Below are 17,812 nucleotides of genomic sequence, written 5' to 3'. Positions count from 1 at the left end.
TCCCTGCTTTTAGAGGCCCAGAGGCTGGCAGAGCTGCCATTCTTACTCAGAATGCCTCCCTCTCCATTTCACACATCTGTAATTATTGTGGCAATAATCAGCAACCACCATTTATGTAAAATAGCCTCACCAGTAAAATGGGGCTAATAATACCTCCCGCAGGGTTCACGTGAGCTGACAGTGGCACTGGCTAGTGGCTGGCCCTGGCTAGTGGCCAGCACTGTGCTCAGTGCTTTTAGCAACTCATGTCATCCTTACAACAACCTTGTGAGCTAGATATTGTTATTATCCCTGTTTTACAGATAAGTAAACTGAGGTCCAGAGGAGTTAGGTAGCTTACTAAGTTCATAAAATAGTAAGTGGTAGAGTGTAGATTTTAATCTAGGTATATTTGACTTCAAAACCCATGTATGCCCCATGCCCTGTACCCCACCCTCCGTGTTATATCTTTACATACATAAGGACTTGGGTGCTCAGAAAGCACTCAATAGATGGTGAAAATGTTAAGAGTTATAATTATTGGGCAGCAACTATATATTGTACAGGTATTTTACACGCCTTTTTTTTCTTTTTTAAGTCATTGCAATGATGGTGCACAAAACAGATGAGAAAACTAAGACTCAAAAGTTAAGGAACTTGACCAGATATTATCAAAATTAGTAAATGGCACAACAGGAATTCAAAAGTAAGGCTGTCTGCCGCCAGAATTTGTGTTCTATTTACAGTCACCTGCCTTCCCCATTCTTCCCATTGCCCTGTGATGCCCCAGGGACCTCACAGGTGGTTGAGAGTCAGTGTCACAGCTGAAACTTGGAGTTGCGTCTCCAAGGAAACACTCTCAGAAAGGGATGGGTTACCTGTTACAAACTATCTCCTGTTAACTTTCTAGCTCCCCTCCCTTTCTACCAGCCCTCGTCTCTCTCCAACCCCTACAGCTTCACAGGTGATTCTAATGGGCATCGCTGATCTACAGGTATGTCATTAAGTGGCTTGACACTTAATGTAGTGCTCTGTGTGGAGCTGCTGCACGTTCTGGCAGAGTGGGAGGAGGGGTGGGGACTTCCTTAGTTGTGGCAGAAGTAAAATGAAAACATGGCACCGGCAGTGTGACAAGTTATGATGTCTCTGAATCTCCGTTTCCTCAGCTGTAAAATAGGAATAACATTAATGGCTACTTCTTAGTAGTGATGTAAAGATTAAAGAGACAGTATAAGGAAAGGACCTAGCACGGTGCCTATAACATATTAGGTGCTCAATAAACTTGCCCACAGTCGCACAGTGAGTGGTAGAGCAGGATAACTTCATGAATGTTCTATTGTGCTGGACTGTTGTGATTGGTCTTGGTCACTGCCGTTTTTGAGATTGAAGCCACGGCATTTCCAGGGTCGAGTTCATCAGCAGAGAAATTAGGTATGAGCCATGGACCTTTTACTCCCATTTTCAGCGGGGGATGGAGAGAGCAGCAGTGCTCTGCTCCTGAAGATGCCCAGTTACCTTCAAAGGCAAGAGATTCGCCTAGCTTGCTTGGGTCCTGCCTGATATGCTGCTAAGGGCAGGGGCAGGAGTCGAGGAGGCCCCTCGACTGAGGATTTATAATTCCTTGCTTCTGCAGACTCCCCTTTCCCCCACACCATGGCCCAGCACCATTGCCCCGCACCTTGGGTTGCCAGGTGACAGCTGGAAACTCTTACCCTCTCTGTATGCCTGTGCTTCTCATCTTCCTCTGTGAAGACTGTCAACTCTGTGTTAATGACGCAGAGGCTCTGAGCTCAGGCCCGGGGTGGAGGTGGAGGAGAGGGGAGATGATGGGAGGTCAAGTCCAAGGAGGTGTCTATGCTCCCTCTCTTGAGCACCCCAACCATTGCCACCAGCTTCAAACTGAGGCTCCTCCTTTATTCTTCTCAGCTCTTGTCCTACTCATCCAGTTGTTCATAAGAACCATTAATTCTGTCCCCCAAATTTCTCTTGAATGCATCCCCTCCGCAGTTCTGTTCCATAAACATTTATCCAGAGCAAACTGAGCCTGGCGCTCTGCTGCTTTCCTACCTTGGATTCTTGTTCTCTCCCCCTTAGACTGTATCAGCAGCCCCAATGGATCTCCCTGCCCTCAATCTTGCTCCCTCCATATGCTCTCTGATCATTGTCACTCCACTGCTTAAAACCCAGGGAGGGCTGCCCACCCACACCCAGTAAACTCCTTGCCTGGCATTCCAGGCCCTTTCTTGCCTTCCCAGTTCCATCTACAGTCACTCACCCTTCAGGCAGTCCACACTCTACCCATGCATTCTCCAAACTGCCAATCCAAACACAGGATGCATTTAAAAAAAACCCAAACTTTATTTTTTAGAATAGTTTTAGATTTGCAGAAAATTTACAAACAATTGTGTGGAGAGTTCCCATTTACCCCCTACCCAGTTTCCCCTATTATTACCCCTTACATTAGTAAGGTACATTTGTGCTAATTAACCAATATCGATGCCTTATTATAAGCTGACATCCATAATTTATTCAGATTTCCTTAGTTTTTTACCTAATATCCCCTTTCTGTTCCAGGATCCTATCCAGGATACCATAATGCATTTAATTGCCATGTCTCCTTAGGCTCTTCTTGGCTGTGAGAGTTAGGATGCAATATTTTGCTACTTCCTTCCCCCTCTCCTTAAGGATTACCCCTCCTCCCCATTTCTCACCAGCAAACTTCCATTTGACTTTAAAGACTCAGTTCAAGTATAACCTCCTCTGGGAATCCTTTCCTGACCCACCTCTTGCCGAGCCTGGGTTAAAGGCCCCTCCTTTACTTCCAACACTTACCACCTGTATTGTGTCTGGAACTTACCTGTCTTCCTCTCAGATTGCAGGCTCCCTGAGGTCAAGGGCCAGGTCTGATACATGTCTATAGCTCCATCACACAGCACAAAGCCTGGCAAGGAGTAAGCATTCAATAGAAGTTTGCAAAATAAAAGTGAGTTCTCAGGCTGAGCTTTATACCTCTCAAAGTCAAGGCCAGCATTCTCCGTGTACCTGACATGTCCAACCCTTCTCTTGGCCCCAGATCAAGTTTTACCTCCCCAGGAACTCCTCTAGCCTGTTCTGCCCCTCAGTGGCTGGGAGGCTTGGGGTTTCTTTCGGGTTAGTCTCTGTGGAATGGACATGCTGCTTTCTTACCTGCTTTCCTCTCAGAGCCCTCTGGATACCAGTCTAGTCAGATCATCTGGCACATCTGATCTCATTTGATCCTGAGGAGGATATTGTCACCCTCATTATATACACGAGGATGCTGAGGCTCAGAGAGGTAAAGTGTTTGTGCTTTACTAGAGGTCACACAGCTGGATTACGTGAGACTTGAACCCAAGCTTCTGTGACTCACCTCCAAACCTTCCCACTGGACCACACAATTTCCACATATAAAAAGTGAGACCTAACCACAAGCAACAATTAAGTGCTGTTTGGGAGCCATTCCAGTATATCCCAGTCTCTTCTGCAGGGAATGTTCTAATAGGGCTGCAGGCTGAACCCACAGTTCCATAAACTGGCTGAACCTTTCAGTTTTCTCCACTAGGACTTGGGGAGGAAGAGAAAAGGGAAGTAAGAGAGAAGAGAAAGAGTGAATAGAGAAAATCAGAGGTGATTCTAAGGTTGGACATTGTGTCCAGGCTCCCATGAGGTGCCATTTTGTGGGGAGAGAAAACGTACTCTTTGGATACTATCCTCCCCCACTGTCATGTTGCTGTGTCAACTGATTGAGCCCAAGGCCAGCTACCAGCAGAGGCATAATTAGCCCTTTAATTTCCTTCCATCGGAAGTTTGCTCAGGCAGTTATCAGCCCTGCTTTCTTGGGTTCCCCCTTCTTCGCACTTTCCTACAGCTCCAGCTCTCCAGGAATCTGAGGCCTGTCCTGGGTGTGGCACCAGGGGAAGAACAGCAGATTATCAAGGGCAAACCGTCAATTAAATGATTATGACTAATGTTTATACAGAACTTTACAGATACCCAAGCACTATCACAACACATTTCATTTTATCTACCCAACAACACCAAGGAAAGGATATTCATTTTGCAGCTAACGAATGGGCTCAGAGAGTTAGATAACTGGTTCAAGGTCACATGGCAGGAAGCAGCAGGCTGGAATTTGAACTCAGATGTGCCTAACCCCCAAATCTATACTCTTACCACTGCCCCTTACAGTACCCACTCATTAATGCTTGCTGTGTTTAATTAAATGACATGTAAGTGCTAAAGAACACTAAAATTAAGGGGTTGATGAGAATGAGGATTTTAAGAGGCTTCCTGGGGAGGTGATTCCCCCACCCCCTGAGATGGAAACAGAAATGGTGCCAAGGTATAGAATTTTAAAAAAATGTATATATATAATATATGTTGTATATTTTTGGTCTTGTTCCCAAAGGGATTTAAATGGCAGAGAAAGATTAGACAGAATGAGGGACTTCATCTTTTTTTTTTTTTTTTTCAGTTTGGTCAGACTCTAGGCTGATTTTTTTTTCTAAGTATGCTGCTCCAAATTATCTCCCAGCAGTTCAGTCAATACTATAAAACAAAAAAAACAAAACTAGAAGAGCTTATAGTCTGTGGAGGAGACAAACACCTTGGCAATTCATATTTCATTAGAGAGAGGGTAGAAAAGGGCTTAGGAAGGCTGTGAGGTCAGATTGTCTGGTTCAGATCTTTAACCAGCTGTATGACCTAAGGCAAGTATTTAACCTCTGTGTCTCAGTAACTGCACCTGTAAAATGGGTATAATAATGGAATCTCTCTCCGAAAGTTGTAAGAATTTGCATAGTAACTGACATACTCTTAGTCTCAACAAATGGCAATCACTCATCACTTCCACCTATGGGTATTGGAGGAAATGTGACTCATTGAGGAGGAAGCATTTTAACTGAATTCTGAGTAGTGACTGGTTCAGCAGGGCAGGGGATCAGGCTGATCCAGGCAGAGGGACCAGCATTGGAAAAGCAAAGAAACTTTGAGGAACACAGTGTTTGGGACCTGGGGGATTAGCCCAGGGTGGTTAGAACCTGAGGAGAAAAAATGGGAGGGGTGGCATAAGCTTAAGGCAGTGAAACTGCTAGATTAAAAAACCAGGACTAAGTGTAGCATTCTAGCATCCTGGAAGGCAGTATAGCACAGGGTTTAAACTCCCAGCTCCAACATTTGTTAGTTTGGGTGAGTACTTAACCTCTTTGTGCCTCAGTTTCTTTATCCTACCTGCCTCAAAGAGCTGATTGTGAGGACTGATGAATAATGCATGAAAAATACTTGTCACAGTGCCTGACACTTGGTAAATACTCATTTCATGTTAGCAGTTATTATTATTACTATTTGTCCTGACTCCTTAGAGCTAGAAGGGGCCCTAAAAATCATCTAGTCTAATATCCCTGTTTTAAAGATTGAGAACCCAAGGCCCAGAGTGTGTGTGGGGATGGTATTCATAAACCCACAAAGCAAGTTAATGATCGAATTAAATCATACCCAGGCCTCCTGACTCCTGGCCTGCACCATGTGGCTCCCTTACTATCATCAGGCTGCCTCTGACAGGTTCCCCCTCCCTCTTCAGATGATTGTCTCCCCTCCCTTGTAAATAAATTTCAAGGCATTTGCTTTGTGGAGCTGAGTGTTTATCCTATTTTTAGAACACTCTGGCACCTGTATGCAAATGTTCCTCAGGGGACTTGTCTGCTATGGTGACTTGGGCCAACTCCCAAAAGAAAGCAGCTATGAGACCAAAGGGAAAACACAGCCTGGGGCAGGATGGAGATCCTGGACTGTCTTTCTAGTTAAGTCCCAGAAGTCCTAGGGAGTTCATTCTAATCTCTTACTTACCCTGTATATGTCAACTCCATATATCTCTGTTTGGAAATGAGTTCATAAGAGGGTCTCTGGGCCAGGCTTCCATCCAAGGTTTTGGACTTAGGATGTTGTGTCAGAAGGTGCCATGGAACCCAGGCCTCTGGACATTCACATTTATTTAGCTCTGGTGCTGGCTCAGATTCTGAGGAATTATTTCTTACTATCAGGAAAATGGAAGCAATGTGGGGGTTTGGAGACAGAAAGGCTTTATCAGACAACCTGATGGTTTTGCCCTGCAGAGCTGGAGAGAGATGGGACTCGTGAGATGACAAAGAGGGGAGAGCAAGGCCTCAAATACCTCCCCCATAGAGGTCGGAGTCCCCTGGCCCTTGACATAAGCAGCAGTGTCCCCATCCTCAAAAGCCTCACCATTTAGCACACACTTACTGAATGTCCTCTAGGCAATGGGCCGTATTGTTGGGTGCCACTAAATCCCTCAGTGGTTCCCTATTCTCTTCCAGACAATGTCCAAGTGCCTGGCCTGGCATTCGATACCTCCATGATATAGCTCCAACCTCACTTCCTATTTTAAGTACTGTGTTTCAGAAATTGAAAACGCTATCAATTGCAAGGTATATCCTTATTTCAGAAATGCTAAAACGTGAAAAGAAATGGGCATCTTAAAATCCATATAATATTGTATTTACACTCAGGTGAAAATGGAACTGCTTGTACTCTCCCCAGATGCCATGCTGTTTTAGGCTTTACTATTTTTCTTTTCTTTTTACCTGTTTATAATGGAAAATTTCACACATACACTCAAGTAGGGAGACTAACTAGTACTTGAACACCATCATTCATCTACAATGATGATCAACTCATGATTTATCTTCCATATTTTTCCCATATTTCCTTCTCCTTGGACTATTAATAATAATAGCAACTGCCATTAATCATTATGGGTTTAGTTTTTCTTAATTATAAAGGTAACATATGCTCATTAAAAAATACTTTGAAATTATATCCAAGCATAAAGAAGAAAATATTACTGACATTGTGGTTGGTTTCTTTCCAGTTTCTTTTCTATGAATTTTTAACATAGTTGAGGTCATAATGTATATTTAATTTTATATCCTGCCTTTTTGAAGGTAAAACTATGACATAAGTGCAGCTAAATTGTTAGAAAATCTTTATAAATATTTTTTTTAACATTTTTATTGGAGTATAATTGCTTTACAATGGTGTGTTAGTGTCTGCTTTATAACAAAATGAATCAGTTATACATATACATATATCCCCATATCTCTTCCCTCTTGTGTCTCCCTCCCTCCCACCCTCCCTATCCCACCTTTCTAGCTGGTCACAAAGCACCGAGCTGATCTCCCTGTGCTATGCGACTGCTTCCCACTAGCTATCTATTTTACATTTGGTAGTGTATATATGTCCACATATACACTACCACTCTCTCACTTTGTCCCAGCTTACCCTTCCCCCTCCCCGTGTCCTCAAGTCCATTCTCTAGTAGGTCTGCGTCTTTATTCCCGACTTGCCCGTATGTTCTTCATGACCTTTTTTTTTTTTTTTAAGATTCCATATATATGTGTTAGCATATGGTATTTGTTTTTCTCTTTCTGACTTACTTCACTCTGTGTGACAGACTCTAGGTCTATCCACCTCACTACAAATAACTCAATTTCATTTATTTTTATGGCTGAGTAATATTCCATTGTATATATGTGCCACATCTTCTTTATCCATTCATCTGTCGATGGACACTTAGGTTGCTTCCATGTCCTGGCTACTGTAAATAGCATAAATATGTTTTTAATGACTTCATTGTATTTTATAGGGAAGATATACCATATCTATTCATTAACTCTTTCATCAACAATGTTTGTTGCATTTACCATATTTTGGGCACTCTAAACAGTGGTAAAGTAATGAGGCACAATCTCTGGCCTCTCAAAGTTTAGTTGTTCTCCATTGTTTGAACGTTTAACTACTTTTCAATTTGGGGCTGTTATGGATAACGTTGCAGTGATCAGTGATCATCTTTGTGTGTAGAACTTTTCCTAGGTTTCAGATTATTTCCTTTAGATAGATTTTCAGTAGTGAAATTCCTATTGTACTCTACCTTGGCCAGAATCAAATAGTATCTTAGTTTAATTTTAGCTAATTTAATAGGATAAAAATGGTATCATTATTTCAAATTGTATTTCTCTGATTACTTATTGAACAATCAACTATATGTTTATTAACCATTTGTCTTCTGCAAATTGCCTGACAAGGGTCCTATTTTTATCACCAGCAGTTTCTTAGTACAAGACCTGACTCTCATTTCCTTTTGCTTGCTGTGACCTGGGGATATATTAAGTATAATCTTGTCTCAAGCCTCTCTTTTTCCTCCTGACCCTCTCCCACATCACTTCTTCCCCCATTTCTTCCTGTCTTGAAGGGGAGTTGGGTGAGTCACCTAAAGTGTACAGCAGGTGGCAAATTAAGCGAATTCCCTAAAGAGACTTCGCAGAATGCTCTGAACGGTGCTGATGTCAATTGGTAGGCGAAAAGACTGAAGAGGAAATGGATTGACAACTGTAATGCTAAATTTGACCATGCCAAAGCACTGGGATGATGGTTAGGGATGAGGGTTCTTTCAGCAGGCATCTTTAAAATACCTGCTATGTGCCTAGATCTGTGCCAGGTACTGATGAGGGCATATTAGCTGGAGAAGACACAAATGAAATAGGTCATACTTAATAGTCAACTATGTACATGTCTAAGGCATTCAGACTAGGTGGAGATGTCCAGCAGACAGTTGGAAATTTCCATCTGAAACTTGGAAGTAAGGGGCCCAGGGGATAAAGAGCCAGTTTAGGAGACAGAGCAGGAGCAGGGGAGATGCAGGGAGAGCACTGGTGAAGTGAGGTTTCAGAGGAGCTGAGGAAAGGAGGGGTTTTGAGAAGAAAAGTATGTTTGGGGCATGTCTTCTTTGTTATTTAAGGCAACAGAGAGATAATATTACTCAGCTTCTCTCATTCATTCATTCCTTTGTTCATTCAGCATTTTTGGAATACCTGCCAGGTGCCATGTATTGCTCTAGACATTGCTCTAGACATTGTTCTTTTTATTACAGAAATAAAAGTCACAGCCCCGAATCCACAGTCTAAATGAGGAGATATAGATGAGATTGAAACAAATCCCTGATATAGGTTCTGTGATCCATTCATTCAAAAATATTTATTGAACACCTAAGATATGCCAGGTGTATTGAGGGGCAATGAAAGGAACCCCTATAACTTTCAGTTTATCTGCACGAAGTAAAATGTAGTACCTATATCTTAGTGGAAATTATCTGTGAGAGGATTTGAGGTTTTGAGGGTTTTGTGTGAGATCAAGGCTAAAAATAAGAACCAGAGCATTCATCTCTTTGAGCGCAAATTTCTCATCTGTAAAATGAGGGAGTTGACCCTATATGTACCTGTCACAGAATTTGTCACGTGTGAGGTAGCTTCCCTGCTAGTCTGAGAATTCCGAGGGCAGGGATCACGTGGGTCTTACTCACTGGCACAGTGTAGGCTCAGTAAATATTTGTGTAATTGATGACTCTCACAGGGACTTTCTAGATCTAATATTCTGTGCTCTGCTATCGCTAAAATAAAGGCCCAACTACATTCTGTGGAGGCCCAGAGAAAATGATGCTGGATCCCAAGGAACTTCCTAGAATAGGTGCCCTTTGACTTGGACCTCAAAGGTTAGATAGGATTACAGTGGGCAGGGAAGTGCTTTCGAATACCCAGTCCTGGATTCCAGTGGCCTCTTTCCTGCCCTCTGCCCTCAAGGATCTACCAGTTCCTACCTATGTGCACTTGGACTCCAGTTTTCTCACTTGTAAATCAATAGTGACAGTAATTCATGGTGTGCTGGAAAGAATACTGGATGTGGAGTCAGAATATTTGCACTTGAGTCCCAGCCTAACCAAAAAATAAGTAGCTGCGTGACCTTAGGAAAGTTACCTCTCTAAGTCTCAATTTCCCTACGTGCAAAATAAAGCAGTCAGACTGGATGACCTCAAAGATTGGTTTCTTCTGGCTCTAAAAAATCTATATCACAGGGTCGTTGTTGGGATCCAATGAAATGATGCAACAAAAATGCTTGTAAACTGTAGGGTGCTCTAAGTGTGGTCTGTACTACTGAGGGACAGATGGGTGTAACACCAAGCCAGCTTTAACGGAATACTCTTTCCTTTCCTCAGTCCTCTGCTTCTCCTTGGCTACACTGAACCTCCCTGAAAAGCTCTCTCCCTCTGCTTTCCTCCCATTCCCATGGGACATAATGTCTCGGCTCCCAGGTGCTGCAAAATACAAAGGGCTTGGAGCTTGGCAGCTGTGGGTTGGGGCACAGAGTGAGGGGAAAACGAGCCCAGAAGCTCTTATTACTTGCGTTCCTGGTGCTCATCATCCCCACCCCCCAATCTGGCCTGGAGGGAATGAATTGAAGAGGGGGGGATGGAGGAGTTTGGCTGGGGGAGCATGTATATAACAGGGCAGGATCCAGGGATGGAGGTCCCAGAGATAACCTCTTGCTAGCTGTGTGACCTCTTAAGTCTGTCACTGCTCTGGGCCTTCCTCTTTTTTTTTTTTTTTGTGGTACGCGGGCCTCTCACCGTTGTGGCCTTTCCCATTGCGGAGCACAGGCTCCGGACGCGCAGGCTCAGCGGCCATGGCTCACGGGCCCAGCCGCTCCGCGGCATGTGGGATCTTCCCGGACTGGGGCACAAACCCGTGTCTCCTGCATCAGCAGGCGGACTCTCAACCACTGCGCCACCAAGGAAGCCCTGGGCCTCCCTCTTTTGTGTATAACATGGAAAGGAATCAGAAATAAGAGGTGACCCTTTTCTCACAGGTGCTTTTCCAACCAATCCTGAGGTTCTAAATGAGTTTTCCCTCCTCAGCACATAATCAGCCTTTGAGTTTCATTCACCAGCATTCTTAGTAAGTGCCTACTATGTGCCAGATGCTATAGTTGAGGGCCTGGGATTTAGCTAAATAAAGATTGGGTCTCAAGATGCTCATAGGGAATTCCCGGGTGGTCCAATGGTTAAGACTCCACACTTCCAATGCCAGGGCCCAGGTTCGACCCCTGGTCAGGGAACTGAGGTCCCACAAGCAAGCCGCGCTGTGTGGCAAAAAAAAGACGCTCATAATCTGGAAGAGGAGACAGATGAATGAACCAGTAACTATAATAAATGTGATGTGTGCGATGATATAATGCCAAATCATAAAAGGGCAGAGGAAGAAGTTACTTTGTCAGAGGAGAGGAGGCCAAGGAAAGTTTCCGAGGATGTGACCTTGAAGAAGGTTGTGAATTATAAAAGAGAAAGGGGATTTCAGGCAAAGATCAGCATATCAGGCTAAGGCCCAGGGGTGTGAAGGAGCAGTGTTTGGGAAACCACTAGTTAGGCAAAGCTGGAACTCACTGGTTCAGTGGAGGAATGGGAGGGAAGAAACTGGAAAGGAAACCTGAGTAGATCCTGAAGGGTCTACGTTCTATGGAGTTGCTTGGACCCCATCGTGTGGGCTGTGGGAAGCCGGGGAAGGGATTTAGACCCAGAGTAAGGAGATGAGATTTGGATTTTTAGAAATTCCCATCTGACATTCAGTGTGCTCTGTCAAAAATGTTGCAGTCACCCACAAAATTCACCCTTTCAACTAGTATTTTTTGGAAATCTCCCCCACCCCATGTGCCAGTGCTGTGCCAGGCACTGGAGACACAATAGTAGGCAAAACCAGACATCCTGTTCTTGTGGTCCTTGCAATTTGGCAGGGAAGACAGACTTTAATCAAATAATTACACAAATAAATACAAAATTACAGTGGGGAGGAGTGCTACAAAGAAGAAGTACATGGTGCCAGGAGAAGCTGTAATTGGAGCATTTGACATTGCCAGGATGGTCAGGCCAGCTCCTCTGCTGAGCTGAGCTCCAAAGGAAGAGTGTTGCCTCAAGGAAAGGTGCTAGAAGATTCTATGGGAATGGGCTTCTCCTGCCTCAGAATCCCCATCCAATGCACATTTCTCTTTCCAGTCAACAGACACTGTAGACTTCAAGTAGGTATGTGTAGTATTCAACATTTTATCTTCAGGACCTAGCCAACACTTGCCACAGAATCAGTGCCCAGTGAAGATTTGAAAAAAAAAAATAGAAAGGAAAAGGAGGAATACCCTCCCTTTAGACACTTTAGATATTTGAAGATAGCAGTACGATTCCCCAAAGCTTCTTCCTTCCTTCAGTTGCTTCTCCCATGACACAGTTTCAAGTTCCCGTCACTGTTCTGGTCATTCTGTTTAATTGTGGTGCCTGTCACAGGTGATTTAAAATATCAGGGATGTAGCCCTGCGCCACGTGCAATGGTCTCTTGGAGTCAGAAGACCTGGTTTTATTTAAGCCTCTTTTCATCATTCACCTCTTCAAGGTGCAGTTGTTGTGTGTGTGTGTGTGTGTGTGTCTGTAAAGGAGATATTGGTTCTCCTCTTAAAGGATTTCTCTGGGAACTAACTGAGATAATAAGAAAAAAACTTTGTAAACTCTAAGAGCTAAACAAACCTAGAACTTAAATATTTGGAGGGCTGCCACATGAGTGAAAAATTAGATTTATTCTTTGGGTCTCCAGAGAACAGCATTAAATCAATGGATAGAAATTACCACATGCAGCTTTCAGCTCTATGGAAGGAAGAAATGTTCTAATACTCAGAACTGTCCATCAGTGGAGTGGATGCCTTTTGAGGTGGTCGGCATCCAACATTGGGAACACTCAATGCAAGTATGCTGTAGAAGGAATTCCTTTTTTAAGTGAGCGGGTGGATTGAGTAACTTCTAAGATTTACTTTTAATTTTAGAACTCAACAATCTGATAGTCAAGACAAGTGGAGGAACTGGGAGAGGGCATATGTGGCAGAGAGAGTAGCATGAACAGACATATGGAGCAGAAATTAGTATTGCATGTGTGGGTGACAAGGAGGGAACTCCAGAAAGAAATGATGGGTCTGTGTTGGATCAATGTTTCAATCAAGACAGAGAACATAACTAATATTGTTGAGCACCTGTGTGCCAGACACACGTGATTCCATTTAAGTTTTGTGGGTGATTTCCAGCCTTACCCTCTGGTGGAGGGGAGATTGTTGGCCTTAGGGAGTCTTAGACATGGTTGGAGGATCTCCTATCTGGAAGGTTTCATGGTGGGCTGGGTCCTGTCCTGAGGGGCAGAGAGGGATTCAGAATTCACAGTCTGGTTGGGCTATAGGCTGTGCTGAAAATACACACTTGTCGAAAGACCGAATTTGAATCCTGACTCTGCTTCCTTATAGCTTGTGACTCTAGCAGTTTACTTAACCTCTGTGACCCTCAGTTAATCCATATATAAAATGGGGACTCAAACTTGTCCTGCTTCAGGCTGACATAATAATTAAGAGAAATAATGTAGAGCAAAGGGCATCCCAGGAAGAGCACAGGCTTTGGAATCAGACCTAGCTTTGAATCTGTCTGCCATGAACTGGGTGCAAGATCGTAGGCAAGTTATTTAAATTTTTCTCATCTGTAAGTAAACATAACAGTATTTCAAGGCTGTTTTGAAAATTAATTACAGTAGGAAAAGTGCTTAGCATAGTGCCTGGCACATAGCAGTTTTATTTTGTTAGTACAAATAATAGGATCCCATATATAAAGCACTTATCAAAGTGCCTGGCACATAGCAAGTGTCTGTCGGCCACACTGACAGGGCTGCTGCAGGCCAGGATGGTGGCTTGTGCATCATGATGTCCACTCTCTGGCATAAAGCTCTGCCCATATGAAGAGCTCAATGTGTGTCTGCTTCGTAGAAGTGAATTGATTGCTCTTGATGACATGGTCTCCTTCCTCAAGTAGCCAGTGAGTCATGCCTCTTTCTTTCTCCTCCTTCCTGTCTCCTCTTTGGTTCTATTTCTGACTCTCCTCAGTGGGAGGGGAATCAATGTTCGTCAAAGTGATTTTTAAAAATAAAAGAGAGAGGGAGGTTTAGAAGCGATTCTCTGGGCTACTTTCTATTGAGCACAGGGTGGTGAGAGCTGGATTGTTCTTTCCAACCTTGCTTTTCATTAGGTGAACAACAACAACAACAATATCAACAGTAATAGCAGCAGCTATTATGAACTTTATTGAACACCTACTATGTGCCTGGCACTCTGCCAAGCTCTACCAGTACATTATCACTGATCCTCATATAACCACTTCAGGGCTGGTATTATTATCACCACTTTATTGATGAGGAAATTAAGGCTTAGAAAAGTTAAATAATAATGAAAATGACAAATACTCCTATATCTGAGTACCTATTATGAGCCAGACATTTAAAAAAATCTTATTTAATTACAAACAGCCTACAAAGTAATCATTATTATTCCATTCGAATCGTGAGGAAGCTGAGCCTCAGAGAGATGAAAAAACCAAGCTGTCCAAAAGCACAGTTGATGAGTGGCAGAGCTGGGAGTCAGACCAAAGCCTGATCAACTCTTTTTTTTAATAAATTTATTTATTTTATTTATTTATTTTTGGCTGCATTAGGTCTTTGTTGCTGCGTGTGGACCTTTCTCTAGTTGTGGCGAGCGGGGGCTACTCTTCATTGTGGTGCGCGGGCTTCTCATTGTGGTGGCTTCTCTTGTTGCAGAGCACAGGCTCTAGGTGCGTGGGCTTCAGTAGTTGTGGCTCGTGGGCCCTAAAGCGCAGGCTCAGTAGTTGTGGTACACGGGCTTAGTTGCTCCGCGGCATGTGGGGTCTTCCCGGACCAGGGATGGAACCCGTGTCCCCTGCATTGGCAGGCAGATTCTCAACCACTGCACCACCAGGGAAGTCCAAAGCCTGCTCAACTCTTTTTTTTTGCGGTACGCGGGCCTCTCATTGTTGTGGCCTTTCCCGTTGCAGAGCACAGGCTCCGGACGCACAGGCTCAGCAGCCATGGCTCACGGGCCCAGCCGCTCCGTGACATGTGGGATCTTCCCGGACCGGGGCACGAACCCGTGTCCCCTGCATCGGCAGGCAGACTGTCAACCACTGTGCCACCAGGGAAGCCCAGCCTGCTCAACTCTTAACTCATCCATTCCCTTTCTGTCTGGCCACTTTCTGCTCCTTGAGGGAAGCATCATATTGAGACCCTGGGTGGAGGCAGCCCTGGGCAGGTTTGGATGAGAAGGAAGTGGCACATGGCATGAGACTCATTCACTGCTGTTGGGCAGACCCTGGGAAGCTGGCCCTGCTCCTGGGGCTGACTGTGGAAGTACAAAAATAATGCCTAAGTGGCATTTACTCTGTATCAGGAACTGTTCCAAGCATTTTAGATATAATAACGTTCTTAATCTTCACGATAACTTTGTGAAATAGGTATTGTTATTATTCCCGTTTTTTTGTTTGTTTGTTTGTTTTTTGTGGTACGCGGGCCTCTCACTGTTGTGGCCTCTCCCGTTGCGGAGCACAGGCTCCGGACGCGCAAGCTCAGCGGCCGTGGCTCACGGGCCCAGCCGCTTTGCGGCATGTGGGATCTTCCCAGACCGGGGCACGAACCCATGTCCCCTGCATCGGCAGGTGGACTCTCAACCACTGCGCCACCAGGGAAGCCCCACCCTGTCACTCTTTATCCTGGAATGAGGAAGACAAAAAGCAGAGCGCCCAGCCAACCCTTGATGGATATGTAAAAATAGTGAAAAATAAAACCTTGTTTTTGAAGCTGCTGAGATTTTGAGATTGCGTATTACTGAATAACCCAGTCTACCCTAACTGGTGCACTATCTCTGCTTTGACATCTTCCATAACTACCTAAAACCACCATGTTTCTACCTTATCTGACTTGTGTGACACATTTTCTTTATGCCACATACCCGGTACTGATGACATACTGCCATGTATTGCTAATTATGAGTTCAGTGGTATGCCTTATCCACCTCTTTACTTTTACTGAGGCTTCCTTAGGGCAAGGATGGTCCTTGTCCCATTTCTGTGTCACACAAAGTATGGTTCATAGCCAAGGCAATATACTGTAATGGGGGTAGGAGTCAGACATACTTGTATTGAATCCCAATTCTTACATTTGATGGGCAATCTCTCTGAACCTCAGTTTTCTCATCTGTAAAATGGGAGTAATAATATGTACCCTACAGGGTTTTTCTAAAGTTTGTGGATAACAGGTGCAACATATGTACAATTAATGGCAGGCTGTAATTCTTATTGTTCTCATTATTTGTTTTTATTTTTTTAATGATTTATTTATTTATTTGGGCTGTGCTTGGTCTTAGTTGTGGCATGCAGGCTTCTTATTTTTTTATTTTTATTTTTTTAATTAATTAATTTATTTTTGGCTGCTTTGGGTCTTCGTTGCTGCGCATGGGCTTTCTCTAGTTGCGGTGAGCTGGGGCTACTCTTTGTGGTGTGTGGGCTTCTCACTGCGGTGGCTTCTCTTGTTGCGGAGCACAGGCTCTAGGTTCACAGACTTCAGTAGTTGTGGCACGTGGGCTCAGTAGCTGTGGCTTGCAGGCTCTAGAGCGCAGGCTCAGTAGTTGTGGCACATGGGCTTCGTTGCTTCGCGGCATGTGGGATCTTCCTGGACCAGGGCTCAAACCCGTGTCCCCTGCATTGGCAGGTGGATTCTTAACTACTGTGCCACCAGGGAAGTCCAGCATGCAGGCTTCTTAGTTGTGGCGTGCAGATATCTTAGTTGCGACGTGCAGACTTCTTAGTTGCAGCGTGTGACTCTTAGTTGCATCATGTAGACTTCTTAGTTGCAGCATGCATGTGGGATCTAGTTCCCCAACCAGGGATCGAACCCAGGCCCCCTGCATTGGGAGCATGGAATCTTACCCACTGGACCACCAGGGAAGTCCTATTTGTTTTTATTATCATTATGGATAGTGTTCAGTAAATGCCTGTGGATAAATCTTTCATTGATTGAGGTATAATTGTATGTGCATTGGACTTGGAATCAGATGTCCTAGATTTAAGGCATAGCTTTTGTCACCAGCTTTGTGACCTTGGAAAAATCACTTACCCTCTCTGCATTTTTGCATTCTCAACTACAAAATGTAAATACTGATCCCTACATCATAGAGATTATTATAAAATTTAAATAAGATAATATATGAGGAAATGTTTTATACGTGCTCAAGTATCACACATCTAAAACATGATTCAGAGAAGACCGGCTGGTCCCTCACATAAGGACCACGCGGACATTGTGAAGCATCCCAGTGTACTCCAGTAACACTTTGTTGTGGGGCTTGGCTTATCTTGCTTACATGTTTGTCTTTCCAACTAGACTGTGAGCTGCTTGAGATAAAGAATTGTCTTCGTCTTTTTTTAGTAAAAATGTTTATTTGTTTCTCCTTATATAAGTAATACATGCTTAGCATAGAGAAAATAAAAATAGCTGAAGAAAATGAAAATCCTGGTAATTCTTATCTCTCATACAGAGATAATCACTATTAACCTTTTTTAATTATTTTTTTATTAGTTTCTGCTTTATAACAAAGTGAATCAGTTATACATATACATCTGTTCTCATATCCCTTCCCTCTTGCGTCTCCCTCCCTCCCACCCTCCCTATCCCACCCCTCCAGGCAGTCACAAAGCACCGAGCTGATCTCCCTGTGCTATGTGGCTGCTTCCCACTAGCTATCTACCTTACGTTTGGTAGTGTATATATGTCCATGCCTCTCTCTCGCTTTCACTATTAACCTTTTGATGTGTTTCTTTCCAGTTTTCTTCTCTGCATATATAGTTATGAAACTGACATTATATTGCACATACAAGAATTGTTCCATTATAATAAATATTCTTATATAAATAAACACGTTAAAAATCTTGTATTTAAACCATTCTCCTATTGTTGAATATATAGGTTGATGTCAGTTTTTCAATGTCTAAATAAAGTTGTAAGAAGCATTTTTGTGCATAAATATTTGTCTGATATTCTATTTTTGTAGAAATTTT

The 17,812-nt window shown here is 43.6% G+C and overlaps 1 protein-coding gene across 1 annotated transcript in view; it reads left to right on the top strand.

Annotated features, from left to right (window-relative positions):
- The window catches only part of RAB3B (RAB3B, member RAS oncogene family), a 61,820-nt gene that overhangs the window by 23,282 nt on the left and 20,726 nt on the right, over positions 1 to 17,812 (top strand). The window lies entirely within an intron of this gene.

Source organism: Mesoplodon mirus (assembly GCF_964341445.2).
Source record: "Mesoplodon mirus genome assembly, chromosome: 3".
Classification (NCBI taxonomy): domain Eukaryota; kingdom Metazoa; phylum Chordata; class Mammalia; order Artiodactyla; family Ziphiidae; genus Mesoplodon; species Mesoplodon mirus.
The sequence above is the reverse complement of the archived record's forward strand: the minus strand, read 5'-3'. Positions and strand labels throughout refer to the sequence as shown.